Raw genomic sequence first — 14,994 nt, 5'->3', positions numbered from 1 at the left:
TCAGTGCTTTGCATATGTTTTTACAAAACAGAAATGTTTACTCTCTTATGTTATTACTGCTTCATCCTTTAGCACATCTTGATATATGTCTACTATGTGCCAGGAATATCTTGCATCAGAATCCCCTGGCAGGCTTATTATAACACAAATTGTTGTATCCCCACTTCCAGAGTTTGTGATATGATAGATAAGGAGAAGGGCATGAAAATTTGTACTTTGGATCCTAACAAGTTTCTAACAATTTCCCAGGTGATACTGATCCTGCTGGTCTAGAAAACCACTCTCCTGTGGGTAGGAGTTACAGGACAAGGAGGACATAGCTTCGTTCCTCATCAAATCTACATTCTAGTAGAAAAGACTTGAACATATTAGTAGAAATAGGAACCTCCCCATTATTATCTTAAGGAAAATTACCTGAATTGCATTCACATACATACTATAACACCATTTCCCCTGGGCAGCTTGATTTTCCAATTCTCCATGTTTTCATGGCTAGATTCCTATGCCTGCTGTACTAACCAAACACAAGGCACTAAATCACCTGGATGCCACATCTGGGCAGGTTTCAAGGGTAAGATAAATCAATCAGATGCACCGATTTCTTGTTCGGACCCTAAAATGGCTAGATTATATTACACAGAAGCCTGTCTTTTAAAGTTTTAAGAATTTAATTTCTCTCCTCTGGTTTCTCAGCTTACTCATGCTGGTGGCAGGTCCTCCACTCAGGGGTCAGCAGGAACTGCATTGAATTCCCTGGGAAACATGCCTCTGTATCGCTGTCTTCAGGCTCAGGCTCCACCTCTGCACTGAGTTCACACAGGTGGGGACAGAAGTCTATACCAAATAGGTGGTGCAGCTGGGGAGAAGAGGGATGCCTTCAGCTACAGATGGTTAGAGCATCTATAGGAGCCATCTAGAAATTCCTGTTGCTCCAGCTTCAATATTTCATGTGTCTGGGGTGAAACTAGGCCTTCCGTTCACTCATTACTGAGGTCCAGAATGTCTCAGACCCAAACTTGTCCAAGAAATAACCATAGACAGGAATCTCAGAGTCATCTTTTCTGCAGGTGAGATGAAACTTGGGAGAAAACTGAAAAGTTGAATTTGAATATCCTATCATAGGTCGTTTGATAGACTAAGAAAAAATTAATTTTCTGGAGAAGTGTCATGACTAAAATTACATTCATTCCTTTTATGGTTAGTAGCTCCACACATAAAATCTTTTGAGTGATGTACTCACAGGCAGAGGAGGAAGCATATTGTGGGAGCCATCCGCCAGGTGTCTCAACCGCAGTCCCCTGGGGATCTGTAGTCAGTGGCTAGGCTTTGGCCCATTTTACCAGGTAGAGCGATGTGTATCATCCCATTCTGTTACAACTACATTCTCCTTTTCTATGTACGTTGGAAATGACATCACAGTATATCTCCTCAACCCACAGTCCATAAATAGAACTAACCCAGGAGTAAAAATACTGTTAGGCAGCAGATTTGGATCCTGGCCTTAGCAATGCTGATTTCATAACATAATTATGGAGCATATAGAAAATAAATGTTTATGGATATTCCTGTAGCACCTAGCAGAGGCCTGTGTGTGCAAAATAAGCAGACAGGTACCTTTTCATTGAATGTGACTTCTTTCATTATACCCACCAGCCACTGTGGATCCAATTTAATGCCAAATACAAGGTAGTTAACATCTGGAAGGCTAAGTCTGAAAGGGTTAAGTGTCAACATTCCACTCAGAGCTTGGGAGGCTCTCTATTTCACCAAACTCTTTGTGAAATCTTATTGCTATGAATTTGGTCAGGTTCCTTGCTCTGTCTATGCTCTTCATGCTTCTAGGTCAATACATTAACTTTGGTCTATGTCAGATGCCAACTCCTCTATTTAGCCCACTCTAATTTCTTCAGAACTGCTGCAGAACTTTATCTGCATATTTTTATGATTTTTATTAGTCTTTACTTCTTATACTACTTATGTACTGATTGTATAGCCTGTGGATTCTTGGAGAAGAAAAATCTACATCTTTCTCAATCAAAACTGTATCTGGCAACACAACCTAACATTCAAAGAAAGATTTTTCTGCCGATTATAAAATAAAGGCAGACTTAAACTGTCTGAGAATATTAATTTGAGTATAATTTATGTGAAATAAATGGCCAGCTACTTACATGGAAAATAGAATAATTTAGAGATTTCATAAGAAGACAAAGGACTACCAAGAGGTGTACTGCACAAGCAAAAAATTAATTTTTTAAAATAAATATGAAATATATAAGTCCATTATCTCCTCTCTGCTCTCTGGTGCCCTTTTTAGAATTATGGACATTAATAAATATATATATATTTATACATGTATATGTATATTTATATACGTATATATGTATACTCACTATATGTGATAACATTATACATATTCATATACATATAGAGGGCCTGGGTTGGTATTCAGATATGAAGAATAACGACCAATATTGTCTCTAACAACGATTTATATCTTAACCACATCTACTCTGTGGGAGCCATTAGTTTCCATTACATCCACTTGAGTTTAAAATTGCACAAATGTATTTACCTTTCTTTAGTCAATAATTGCAAAGAAAACAGACTGGTCAGGGAAAGACCATGTGGTATCTGACAAACAATAAAACAACATAGGATAACCAATGACTACTTCTAGTCCTGTGACATCTTAATATCTTTAACCACCACACACATATGCTAGTCATAGGAGCTATTTTGTCGCAATTCATACCTCTTAGAACCAACTAGAATATAATTGTTGCTATGAGTTGGACAAGTTAACCATTGTGCCACGGTAATACAACAAAACTATTATTTTTCTTCCCGAAGAAAGATCAGAAGGGGAATGTTTTAAGTGTAATTAGTCCTCCGGAGTTTCCTGGTACTAACTAGGATACACCTTCAGAAACGGCACCAAATTTGAAAAAGTCACTCTCCAAAGACACTTGGTCCAGTAGAAACCTACACAGCCGACAATAGCAGAAGTGCCTATTTTTTAGAGTACTTAGCAAGAAAGAGCATTATATGTGCATCAGTGTCCAGAACAAAGTCCCCGTTCCTATCAAGAAGAGCAGTGTGATCTATGTAGACTAAATACGGTGGCTAGGATTCACCTTATAAAAAATACCAATGGAACGTAAGAGATTCTAATAAAACTGCAGTCTATTCAGGTAGGTATCACTGTGTGGCAGAAATTTGTGTCCTCATAAATCAGGTATATTACCTTAAGAAGTGGAAAGGCAAATTAAGCCTCCTGTTGGCAGTGACCCCAATCTCCAGTGCCCTCCAGGGAAGGTTATGCCTTGAATACCATACACAGGGCTGGGGTGGTGTTGTTCACATTAGGAGATTTTCTCTGTTCACTGTCCTAATGCCAATCACTTCTTCCCTATGGTGGAGATATTTCAAGCAGCATCCGCCAGGCAACATTTCTATGGCTGGAAAAGTTCGACAGGAAACTTCAAACTACCACTAGAGAAAAACACGGACCAAGCTGACAGCATGAAAACAGAAAGGAGAGAAAGAGAAGGAGGGAGAGAGGGAGAAAGGGAGGGAGGGACAGAGAGAGGCTACTTGGGGCTGCTATTTGGGGAGCAACTATAGAAATGATTCCTGGCAGTGAGAAGAGCAGACCTCACATAGTCAACAAGTGCTATGAAGCACTTACTATTGAAGTCCAAGTGCTGCAAACAGAAAAACTGCTGCCTCCCAAACTGTGTAAAGTTTGTCAAAGAAGAGCACAAGCCATCTGTGAAGAACCTGGTACATGTTTAAGAAGCTCACTCAATAATACAGAATCAAGAAGATGGGATAAGGGGCAGCTCAGAGACGCTCCTCTCCACATCGGACAAGAGGTTCCAGAAGTAGCAGTGGGGAGCAGCTGAGGCTTCCAAAGACCTCTCCCATCCCTCGTCCTCACATGCATACGGTCTGCATAAATCTGGAAGATACAGATCCATGTTAACTTAACTGCATTCCCAGTGTGTGACTTCTGGTAGACTGTGAGTTTGGTGATTCTCTGTCATTTCTAGGGATATAAGTCTGGAATAAAATGATGATTTTGGATATAATTACAGATACACATTTTAATGGTAAGGGTCTCCAATGGCACCTATGGTTTTCAGCTCCCTGGGGAAGGAGTTGGAGCACTCAGATCTCCTCACCCTGGGAATGAAATGACCATGAAGATCAACCCAGGGTCATGGCTGATTCAAAATACACTAGGAAACGGCCTACACAGGCTCTCTTGAGGAATGCATTAGGCAAGGAATTGGGTTGCTTTGAATTAGTCCCACAGAAAGAATTACTGAGACTTGGATAATAAAACTAAATGCGGGGACAAGACCCAGTCCTGAGGGTCATTCCATCAAGGAGGAAAGGAACAGTCTTTCTGACGCTGGATGCTATGGCAGCTACAGCCAGTCTCACCCTCTCTCAACTCTGCTCCCCACACCCTTCTCTGCGTCCTCTACTAATAACACGAAACACATTTTTCTCCTGGATCCACTTCAGGAAAAGCCAATCCTACTCTATAGAAAGCCCCTTTAAAAGGCGAAGTCACCACTTTTAAAATGGCAAAATCCTCCTTCAGTAGAGGTCTAAAAATCAGGCCAAAATCGCCACAAGCAGTTAAGTTTGCTTAAGATTAAATAGGGTTGAATAAACGATCTCTGCAGAGTGGGGTCCCCATTGTCTTTTCTCTGCGAGTCCTGTGGCTTCTAACACTTGGTACCTTCCAGTAGCACTGACCTTGAACCACACTTTTCATCTGCACTGGGGTTTCCCAGAGGCTGTTGTAAATATCCTTCCATGGGATAGAAATCCACTCTCCTTGTGCAGACTTTCCTGATTGAACATTTTCCTTGCTGTATGCATTAGGAAAAACATTTTGTGCATGCACGCACAAAGGTGGGGGTTTGGGCGGTGGCTACCCACCTCCGTGACACTTATTGGTGTGGGATCTTCCTTGGCATCCTGCCTTTAGCTTCTACAGAGTATAAGGAGTTGCTTTTACATCTGTGGATTCACTACCTCCATGTCACTAATCCCCAGATGATGTTGCATCCCCGTTTACCCCCCTAGGTAGACACTTCAGTTGCATGCCTAGCTAGCCTGAGTGATGGCATTTGTACCCCACACTGGGCTTAATCAAAGTAGGTTTTCTCTTTCCTTCTGTGAAGTCAGCAGTGTTGTTCTAGCACAGCGACTTAAACTGCATGCGTGTATACCTTCAGGAGTTCAGGCGCAAGTGGGTTGGAATTGGATCGCGCTCCCTCAAAAGCCAGAAATAGAAGCTTAGAGAATGAGCACAATGATTAAATTTAGAACTTGCAAGTAGGAGGTAGATTTCCTACTCCCTGCACGCAGCACGTCTTTTGTGGTGTGCATTTGAAGGTAAGAAAGGTAAGACTCAGAAAGGCAAAAAAAGGGATCCCTGGGTGGCACAGTGGTTTGGCGCCTGCCTTTGGCCCAGGGTGTGATCCTGGAGACCCGGGATCGAATCCCATGTTGGGCTCCCGGTGAATGGAGCCTACTTCTCCCTCTGCCTGTGTCTCTGCCTCTCTCTCTCTCTCTCTCTCTATCATAAATAAATTAAAAAAAGAAAGGCAAAAAAATAAAAAAGGCAGGAATACTATGAAAAATACCTGAATGTAGACAATTAAATGGAAAATAAGGTGAAGAGGATACACTTGTTAAATACATGGACAAACAGTATATCTGGAGAGTTAAGAGAAATAAGAATTAAGAGAAAATGGCCAATTTGGTTATAAATCAGTTGAGTCATTATCTCTACATCTTATACAATATACTAAACAGTGACTTGAAACCTTAAAAACTGAGCCACCCACTTACAAGAATACTCCATTTTAAGTCTGTAAAATGCTAATATTAACAGTACGTAGGGGTGCCTGGGTGGCTCAGTTGGTTGAGCATCTGACTTAATTTTGGCTCCGGTTGTGATCCCAGGGTCCTGGGCCTGAGCCCCCCCCAAGGGGCTCCCACTGGGTGTGGAGCCTGCTGAAGATTCTCTCTCCCTCTGCCCCTCCTCCTCCGCCCAGGTGTGCTCGCTTGCTCTATTTAGAAAACAAGTAGTACCTAAATAACTTTCCTTCCTGACTGTAGGTGATGCTGCTTTTGCTGTATCTTGCAGGAAAAACAAGTGAAAGTGAGTGTGGACCCAGAGCTCTACATCATTTCTTTGCTTTTCCTTTAAAAGCTTTCAGTGGCCATCCCGTATCTACAACAGGACTCATGTTTACCCAGTGATTTCGTTCATATTATCGTTTGCAGTTGGTGACCACCAATAGTAAAATTTTGCAGAATTAGTACTGTTCCAATTTCACACATATTTCTGTGGCCAGGAAAAGGACACGCAACTTAAACTTATTTTACAACTATTTAGTCAGGTAGCATTAGCCAATTTATATACATGGACTTTTGTTCATTTAATAAAAAAAATTTGGATGTAATATTTTATTTCCTATCTCATAAGATTCCAAAATATCAAATTGTAAAATGTAATAAGCCCTTATATCTAAATAACTGTAAAATACCTTCAATTATTAAAATCTTTGTTCTAATGTTTCTTTATTAACTAATCAGGTGAATAACTGTAGCTGTTAGGTAAATGTAGACTATTTATAAGACAAATTCCTAGGAGAATTGATTAAGAAAAAAATTTCAAAAATTATAGCTGTGTATACAGTATTGATTAAGAAGTGTGTGGAACAATTTAATGACATATATCAGTTATACAGAATTATATGATTTATAGTGAAGTACACTCATTTCTTCTTTTACTTAAAAAATCAAGAGCAATTATAATAAATTACTCTTCATTTGATCAGAAAATGTGTCTACACTGAAAGCACGCACTATTATCAGTCTACTGTTGACTATGAAATTATCCAAAATAATTTAACACATTAAATTTTATCCCTTTGCTCCAAATAAAAATATACAGTAATTCAGAAAATTGCCTTAGAGAAGAAGATGTATTGACTAATATGTATAACATTCTAGGGAATTTGTCTTTTTTTGGAAAGATAAACATTGATACGAATGCAGTAACATAATTGGAGTTTAATATTCCTAAAACTTAACTTAATGTCCTTATTAAAAAGTAGATGTGCTTTATTTATCCATCCCCATGTTATTGGACACTTAGATTTTCTCCAATTTCCTATGTCACAGTCTTTGTCATCAATGAACACTTGTGTTCTATAATAAATTTGTGATCTTACCACCACTTGAAATCTATGCTCACAGCTGGTAATACTAAGTCAAAAATTAAGAGTTTTTTAAATCCTCTAATGTGACTTGGTTTTCAGAAGTTTTATACTTTGTAATACCCTCTCTATATGTTCTCATTCACCACACCTTTCCAGCCTGGTACTATTATTTTATAATTACGGTTTTATTAAATAGAGAATCCAAAAACCATATCATGTTCTTACTTGATTTGTTGGATTATTGATGAAGTTGGACAGATTTCTGGATGAAATTTCTATATAAATTCTTTTGCTTATTTTTTCTAACAGAATTTGATAGTTTTCTATTATGGTGTGATCCCCAATATACTGAAAATATTAAATCTTAGTCTACAATATTTGTTGTTGATATTCCTTACAGTCTACCTAATCGACTTGGAAATTGTTTAGGTTATTTGATCCAGTAAAATTATCTTGTAAATGTAAACAATGTCTTCATTTCTTTAATTGTTCTTATATGTTTAAAAATATCTATAAGCTATCAGCTTGAAATTTACCTGTATTTTCTTCTTATTTAAAATGTTTGTTTATATGTGTATTTCATCCACCATTAATTTTGTTTAATAGTAGGAGGTAAGAATTACTTTTTTTCCCCAAAAATATAATCCATGATCCAGATATTGTCTGGTCTGGTGAGCTTTCTTTTTCCAATTAGTTGTGCTGCTGCCTCATGTATCAGAAACTAAATCCCAAAGCAAAAGTTCTTTTACTTATGAAAGTTTAGTTTCCAAAAGATGCTTCTAGGTTCATTTGTTAGAATTGAACAAATTCTAACAAATTTTGAAAAATTGAACATGATTGAACAAATGTAGGTTGGCAGAGATAGTGTATCTTTATTCTATATGTAGTTCTGATTTTAGTTACAAAAATCTAGATGGAAGACTTTTTTTAAAGATGTATTCATTCATTCATTCATTCATTCATTCATTCATGAGAGACACAGAGACAGGCAGAGACACAGACAGAGGGAGAAGCAGGCTCCACGCAGGGAGCCTGATGTGGGATTTGATCCCAGGACCCCGGCGTCACGCCCTAGGCCCCCCAGGGGCCCCAGAGAAGGAAGCAGTTCTTAATGAAGGGAGAGTCTACAAAGAGCAACATTATCTGTGCTTCTTAAATGCACATCTACAGAGATTTATTTCCATCTATCAAGACCTATAAGAATGCTGTGCAGTGTTAGTTAGTTTTAGAAAGGGTAGGAATTGCAGGATATATAAAACTTGGAGCTCTTCTTAACCATATTTTTGTCAGGTAGAGAAAAATGACTAAATTAAATGTATCTTGAATTCCTGGGATAAATTCAAAATACACTTGCTGCACCATATATGTTATTACCTCAAACGACTTGCTAATCTTTTGACATTGACATTTACAACTGATTTTTTAAAAATTTACATTATGCCTAGTTTTGAAATTCTTTCATCACAAAGAATTGAGAAGTGAGTCCTCTTTTAAGGGGTATATCTCTGGACCATTGTGGGTGAGACTGGAATTACACGTTTCTTGCATTTTCAGTGTTTGGCAAATCAGTTTGTGAATGGTATTTTATTGTGAGTTGTTTTATTGTGGATTCAGTTTATTTAATATTATGTATTTATCCCATTTTTGTTAATCCCTTTGGTGGCAGTATTATTTCCTTATGAATTTATCCACTGAAGGTGCATTTTCAAATGTAATGTGATAAAGATAATAATACTTTATGTAATTAGTCTAAAAACTAACCTTTTGTTTTTCAAACTTATTTTATCTTTTTTTCTAATTCATTAATTTTTGCTCTTGTTTCCCTTCCCTTCATATTCATTTTTTCCCATTATTTGAAAAATAATTAAAATTCTAGGGGATCCCTGGGTGGCGCAGTGGTTTGGTGCCTGCCTTTGGCCCAGAGCGTGATCCCAGAGGCCCAGGATCGAATCCCACGTTGGGCTCCCGGTGCATGGAGCCTGCTTCTCCCTCTGCCTGTGTCTCTTCCTCTCTCTCTCTCTCTGTGACTATCATAAATAAATAAAAAAAATTTAAAAAAATAAAATTCTATCTTTAATCCCTTCACTTTTAGCCTTTTTTCTTTCCCAAAATAAGTACTTAAATTTATGTGTCCCTCTGAGTCCTGCTATAAAGTCATCCTGCAAGGTAAATGATACATAATTATTATTTTTCTTTTTTTTTTTTTTAGTTTTAAGGATGTTCTAATATTCATTATTTCTTGAAGCCATGATTTATCTATATTTTTATTTATGGTTTAAGTCCATTATGTTCAGACCACATATCTAAATTATAGCAATAATCTTTATTAGCAGATTCTGTGTTTGCATATTTGTTTACTTGCCAAATCAATACTCATGGTTCTTTCACAGTCGCTCATGGATGTGTGCAGAGTGGGAAAAATTTGAGTCTACAAATGTGCACATTCCTAATTGAGACTGACCAGGGATACGCGCTGGTTTTCTGTTTCAGGTCTTATACTGTTAATACATGTCTTTCTTGTGATTTACTTAGGGGCACATGTTTTGCATTCCTGTGCTTTTTGTTGGTGATTTCACTTAAAATGGCCCCCAAATATACTGCTGAAGTGTCTAGTGGTCCTGAGCACAAGACTGTGACATGCCTTATGGATGAAATATGTGCTACATAAGCTCCATTCATGCACAGGTTATGCAGCATTTGGATGTGAGTTCAATATCAATAAATCAATAACATATATTAAACAAGTTTTTCTTTCTAAAGAAACACACATAAAACAAGGTTGTGTCTTGCTTGGTTGACAAAAATTTGTAACCGGAGGTTGACATGAACCCACCTCTGTTTCCTGTAGGAGCAACGGTTTAGTATTCACTAATTCAGTATCTGCAAACGTTTATAGAACATGAGCACGATAAATAATGAGAATAGACTGTACTTTGAGACTTGAAACTTATATTGTGTATATACACGGATTTACTTTTAATAAATATTCTATGAATGCTGGTATAGTACATATCTGATTGATTTTGATTTGTGGATGTGTTTTTCTATACATGCCATTGATATTGAATCTGCTAAGTGATATGCAAGTAGTCTATATTCCAATTTTTTTCTCTGATTATCAAGTGTAAAAATCAGTATGTAATCATTTTCACAACTTCTATCAAAATTCTCATTTTGTATGTTTTGATGCTATTAGTATAGAGTATAGAGATTTACAAACTCGTCTTTATGGTTCTTTTAACATTTTATATTTAATAGTACCTAAATTCTCTTCATCAAAAACTTTTTTTTGTTTTCTTTAAATGTTTTTGCATGTGGTAATTATACAGATGTACCAGATTTATTTTGTAATTCCTGTTATGGCTTTGTCTATTCTGTAAACTTGAATTTTATTGAAAAAAAGTAAATATATAAAATGCATCTCTGTAACAGATGTCTTAAAGAATACTGGTAATCTTTGTTTTTTTACTGGAATATTTAGGTTTTTGGCAATAAAAAAAGTAAATATATAAAATGCATCTCTGTAACAGATGTCTTAAAGAATACTGGTAATCTTTGTTTTTTTACTGGAATATTTAGGTTTTTGGCATCATTTTATGTTTAGTTTTATGGTGTATCCAGTATTTTGCATACTTTCTTTTTTATTCACCTCCCATTTTTGTCAGAGTATTTTGTTCACTATATGACTTTTCAAGTAAGTAAATATCTTTAAATTCACATAAAATTAATTCATCTTACTTTGTTTTATTACCTGATTTTGGGTATTCAGTTCACTTTTCTGTTGCATCCTGACGCAGAGAACAGAGTTAATTATATTTCTCTGTTCAAGAAACACTGTCTCCCTCAGACCATGGAAACGATCTTTTTTTTCTTTTTTTCATTATATTGTTCCCCTTCAGCAGAGATCACTATAATCTTTCCTTTTCCCACAGGTATGCATTTTATTATTTTATATACTTCTGAAATATATACTATTGATTTTGCTTATTTTAATTCACATAAATGTTATTGTTTTAGAAATCATCCTGTGATACTTATTTATGATATTTTTAAGTGTACTCATTTATCTCTTTTTATATATTACATACATAGAAAACATCTAGTAGTTGTAATGTATTTTCTTGGTGGTTCACAGGAATTTCACATAATTATTAATGTCCTGTCAAATCTAGACATTTTAAATATCTTCTGCTGTGTCACACACATGTTAACTAAATGCCTTTTTTGGAATGGAAACCCTTACATCTGATGTAATAAGATCCATCAATGTTTCACATTCAGATTGCATTTTTAGAGTCTTGTTAAAAAATCTTTCCATATTCTAGAATCACATAGATATTTTCCTATTTGATTCTATTAACTTTATGGTTTTGTTGTTCAAATTTAGGTATTTAACACAACTGGAGTTGAAGATATAAATTATAAGCTAAATGTTTGACTTTGTATTTCTCCATATATGTCAAGGTCCCACATTCACATTTGTTTGTTTCAGAATTATCATTATATTCTATTAATTCATTTATCCACTTGGGTTCTATTTTTATGACTACACTTTTTATTATGTGTTAGTAGCTATTAAGTGTCCTTGTCTATGATACTATTTTTTTTCTTATGTTATTCTAAAATTCCCCTGGCTATTCGGGGTCTTTTCTGATTCCACACAAATCTTAAAATAATTTGTTTCAACTCTCTGAAGCAAGTCCATGGTATTTTGATAGGGATTGCATTAAATGTGTAAATTGCCTTGGGTAACATTGAGGTTTTCACAATATTAATTCTGCCAATCCATGAGCATGGAATATTTTTCCATCTCTTTGTGTCTTCCTCAATTTCTTTCAGAAGTGTCCTGTAGTTTTTAGGGTATAGATCCTTTACCTCTTTGGTTAGGTTTATTCCTAGGTATCTGATGCTTTTGGGTGCAACTGTAAATGGGATTGACTCCTTAATTTCTCTTTCTTCAGTCTCATTGTTAGTGTATAGAAATGCCACTGATTTCTGGGCATTGATTTTGTATCCTGCCACGTTGCCAAATTGCTGTATGAGATCTAGCAAACTTGGGGTGGAGGCTTTTGGGTTTTCTATGTAGAGTATCATGTCATCGGCAAAGAGGGAGAGGTTGACTTCTTCTTTGCCAATTCGAATGCCTTTAATGTCTTTTTGTTGTCTGATTGCAGAGGCTAGGACTTCCAGTACTATGTTGAATAGCAGTGGTGAGAGTGGACATCCCTGTCTTGTTCCTGATCTTAGGGGAAAGGTTCCCAGTGCTTCCCCATTGAGAGTGATATTTGCCGTGGGCTTTTCCTACATGGCTTTTAGATGTTGAGGAATGTTCCCTCTATCCCTACACTCTGAAGAGTTTTGATCAGGAATGGATGCTGTATTTTGTCAAATGCTTTCTCTGCATCTAATGAGAGGATCCTATGGTTCTTGGTTTTCTCTTGCTGATATAATGAATCACATTGTATGTTTTACGAGTGTTGAACCAGTCTTGTGTCCCGGGGATAAATCCTTTTTGGTCATGGTGAATAATTTTCTTAATGTACTATTGGATCCTGTTTGCTAGTGTCTTGTTGAGAATTTGTGCATCCATGTTCATCAGGTATATTGATCTATAATTCTCCTTTTTGGTGGAGTCTTTGGTTTTGGAATTAAGGTGATGCTGGCCTTATAGAATAAATTTGGAAGTACTCCATCTCTTTCTATCTTTCCAAACAGCTTTAGCAGAATAGGTATGGTTTCTTCTTTAAACGTTTTATAGAATTCCCCAGGGAAGCCATCGGGCCCTGGACTTTTGTGTCTTGGGAGGTTTTTGATGACTGCTTCAATTTCCTCCCTGGTTATTTGCCTGTTCAGGTATTCTATTTCTTCCTGTTCCAGTTTTGGTAGTTTGTGGCTTTCCAGAAATGCGTCCATTTCTTCTAGATTGCCTAATTTATTGGCATATAGCTGTTCATAAAATGTTTTTAAAATCGTTTGTATTTCCTTGGTGTTGGTCGTGATCTCTCCTTTGTCATTCATGATTTTCTTAATTTGAGTCTTCTCTCTGTTCTTTTTAATAAGGCTGGCTAATGGTTTATCTATCATTAATTCTTTCAAAGAACCAACTCCTGGTTTTGTTGATCTGTTCCACCGTTCTTCTGGTCTCTATTTCGTTGAGTTCTGCTCGAATCTTTATTAACTCTCTTCTCCTGATGGGCGTAGGATCTATTTGGCTGTTTTTTCTCTAGCTCCTTTAGGTGTAAGGTTAGCTTTTGTATTTAAGTTCTTTCCAGTTTTTTGATGGATGTTTGTATTGCAATGTATTTCCCCGTCAGGACTGCTTTTGCTGCATCCCAAAGATTTTGAACAGTTGTATCTTCATTCTCATTAGTTTCCATGAATCTTTTTAATTCTTCCTTAATTTCCTGGTTGACCCTTTCATCCTTTAGCAGGATGGTCCTTAACCTCCACGTGTTTGAGGTCCTTCCAAACTTCTTGTTGTGATTTAGTTCTAATTTCAAGGCATTATGGTCTGAGAATATGCAGGGGACGATCCCAATCTTTTGGTATCGGTTCAGACCCGATTTGTGACCCAGTATGTGGTCTATTCTAGAGAAAGTTCCATGTGCACTTGAGAAGAATGTGTATTCAGCTGAGTTTGGATGTAAACTTCTGTAGATTTCTGTTAAATCCATCTGGTCCAGTGTATCATTTAAAGCTCTCGTTTCTTTGGAGACGTTGTGTTTAGAAGTCCTATCGAGTGTAGAAAGCGCTCGACTGAAGTCACCAAGTATAAGTGTATTACTATCTAAGTATGGCTTAACTTTGGTTATTAATTGATTGATATATTTGGCAGCTCCCATATTCGGGGCAAATAGATGGGTCCTGCTTTTTTATCCAGTCTGAAACCCTGCGCCTTTTGATGGGGTCATTAAGCTTGTTCACATTCAGTTACTATTGAAAGATAGGAGTTTAGTGTCATAGTGATATTTATTCAGTCATTGCTTTTGTGGATTGTTCCATTGGACTTCTACTTAAAGGGGAATTGTGAGAGTCCCCCTTAAAATTTCTTGCAGAGCTGGTTTGGAGGTCACATATTCTTTCAGCTCCTGCCTGTCTTGGAAGCTCTTTGTCTCTCCTTCCATCCTGAATGGGAACCTTGCTGGATAAAGTATTCTTGGTTGCATGTTTTCCTCATTTAGGACCCCGAATATATCCTTCCAGCCCTTTCTGGCTTGCCAGGGCTCTGTGGAGAGATCTGCTATTACCCTAATACTCCTCCCCATAAAAGTCAGGGATTTCTTGTCTCTTGCTGCTTTAAGGATCTTCTCTTTATCTTTGGAATTTGCAAGCTTAACTATTAAATGTTGAGGTGTTGAACGGTTTTTATTGATTTTAGGGGGGGATCTCTCAATCTCCTGGATCTGAATGCCTGTTTCCCTTCCCAGATTAGGAAAGTTTTCAGCTATGATTTGTTCAAATACATATTCTGGACCTCTGTTCCTTTCAGTGCCCTTGGGAACCCCAATTAAATGTAGGTTTTTCTTCCTCAGGCTGTCATTTATTTCCTTTAATCTATCTTCATGGTCTTTTAATTTTGTGTCTCTTTTTTCCTCAGTTTCCCTCTTTGCCATCCACTTGTCTTCTATGTCACCCACTCGTTCTTCCACCTTGTTGACCCTCGTCGTTAGGGCTTCTAGTTTGGATTGCATCTCATTCAATTGATTTTAAATTTCTGCTTGATTAGATCTAAACTCTG

This window comes from Canis lupus, unplaced genomic scaffold (genome assembly GCF_011100685.1).
Source record: "Canis lupus familiaris isolate Mischka breed German Shepherd unplaced genomic scaffold, alternate assembly UU_Cfam_GSD_1.0 chrUn_S1867H2064, whole genome shotgun sequence".
Classification (NCBI taxonomy): Eukaryota; Metazoa; Chordata; class Mammalia; order Carnivora; family Canidae; genus Canis; species Canis lupus.
The sequence above is the reverse complement of the archived record's forward strand: the minus strand, read 5'-3'. Positions refer to the sequence as shown.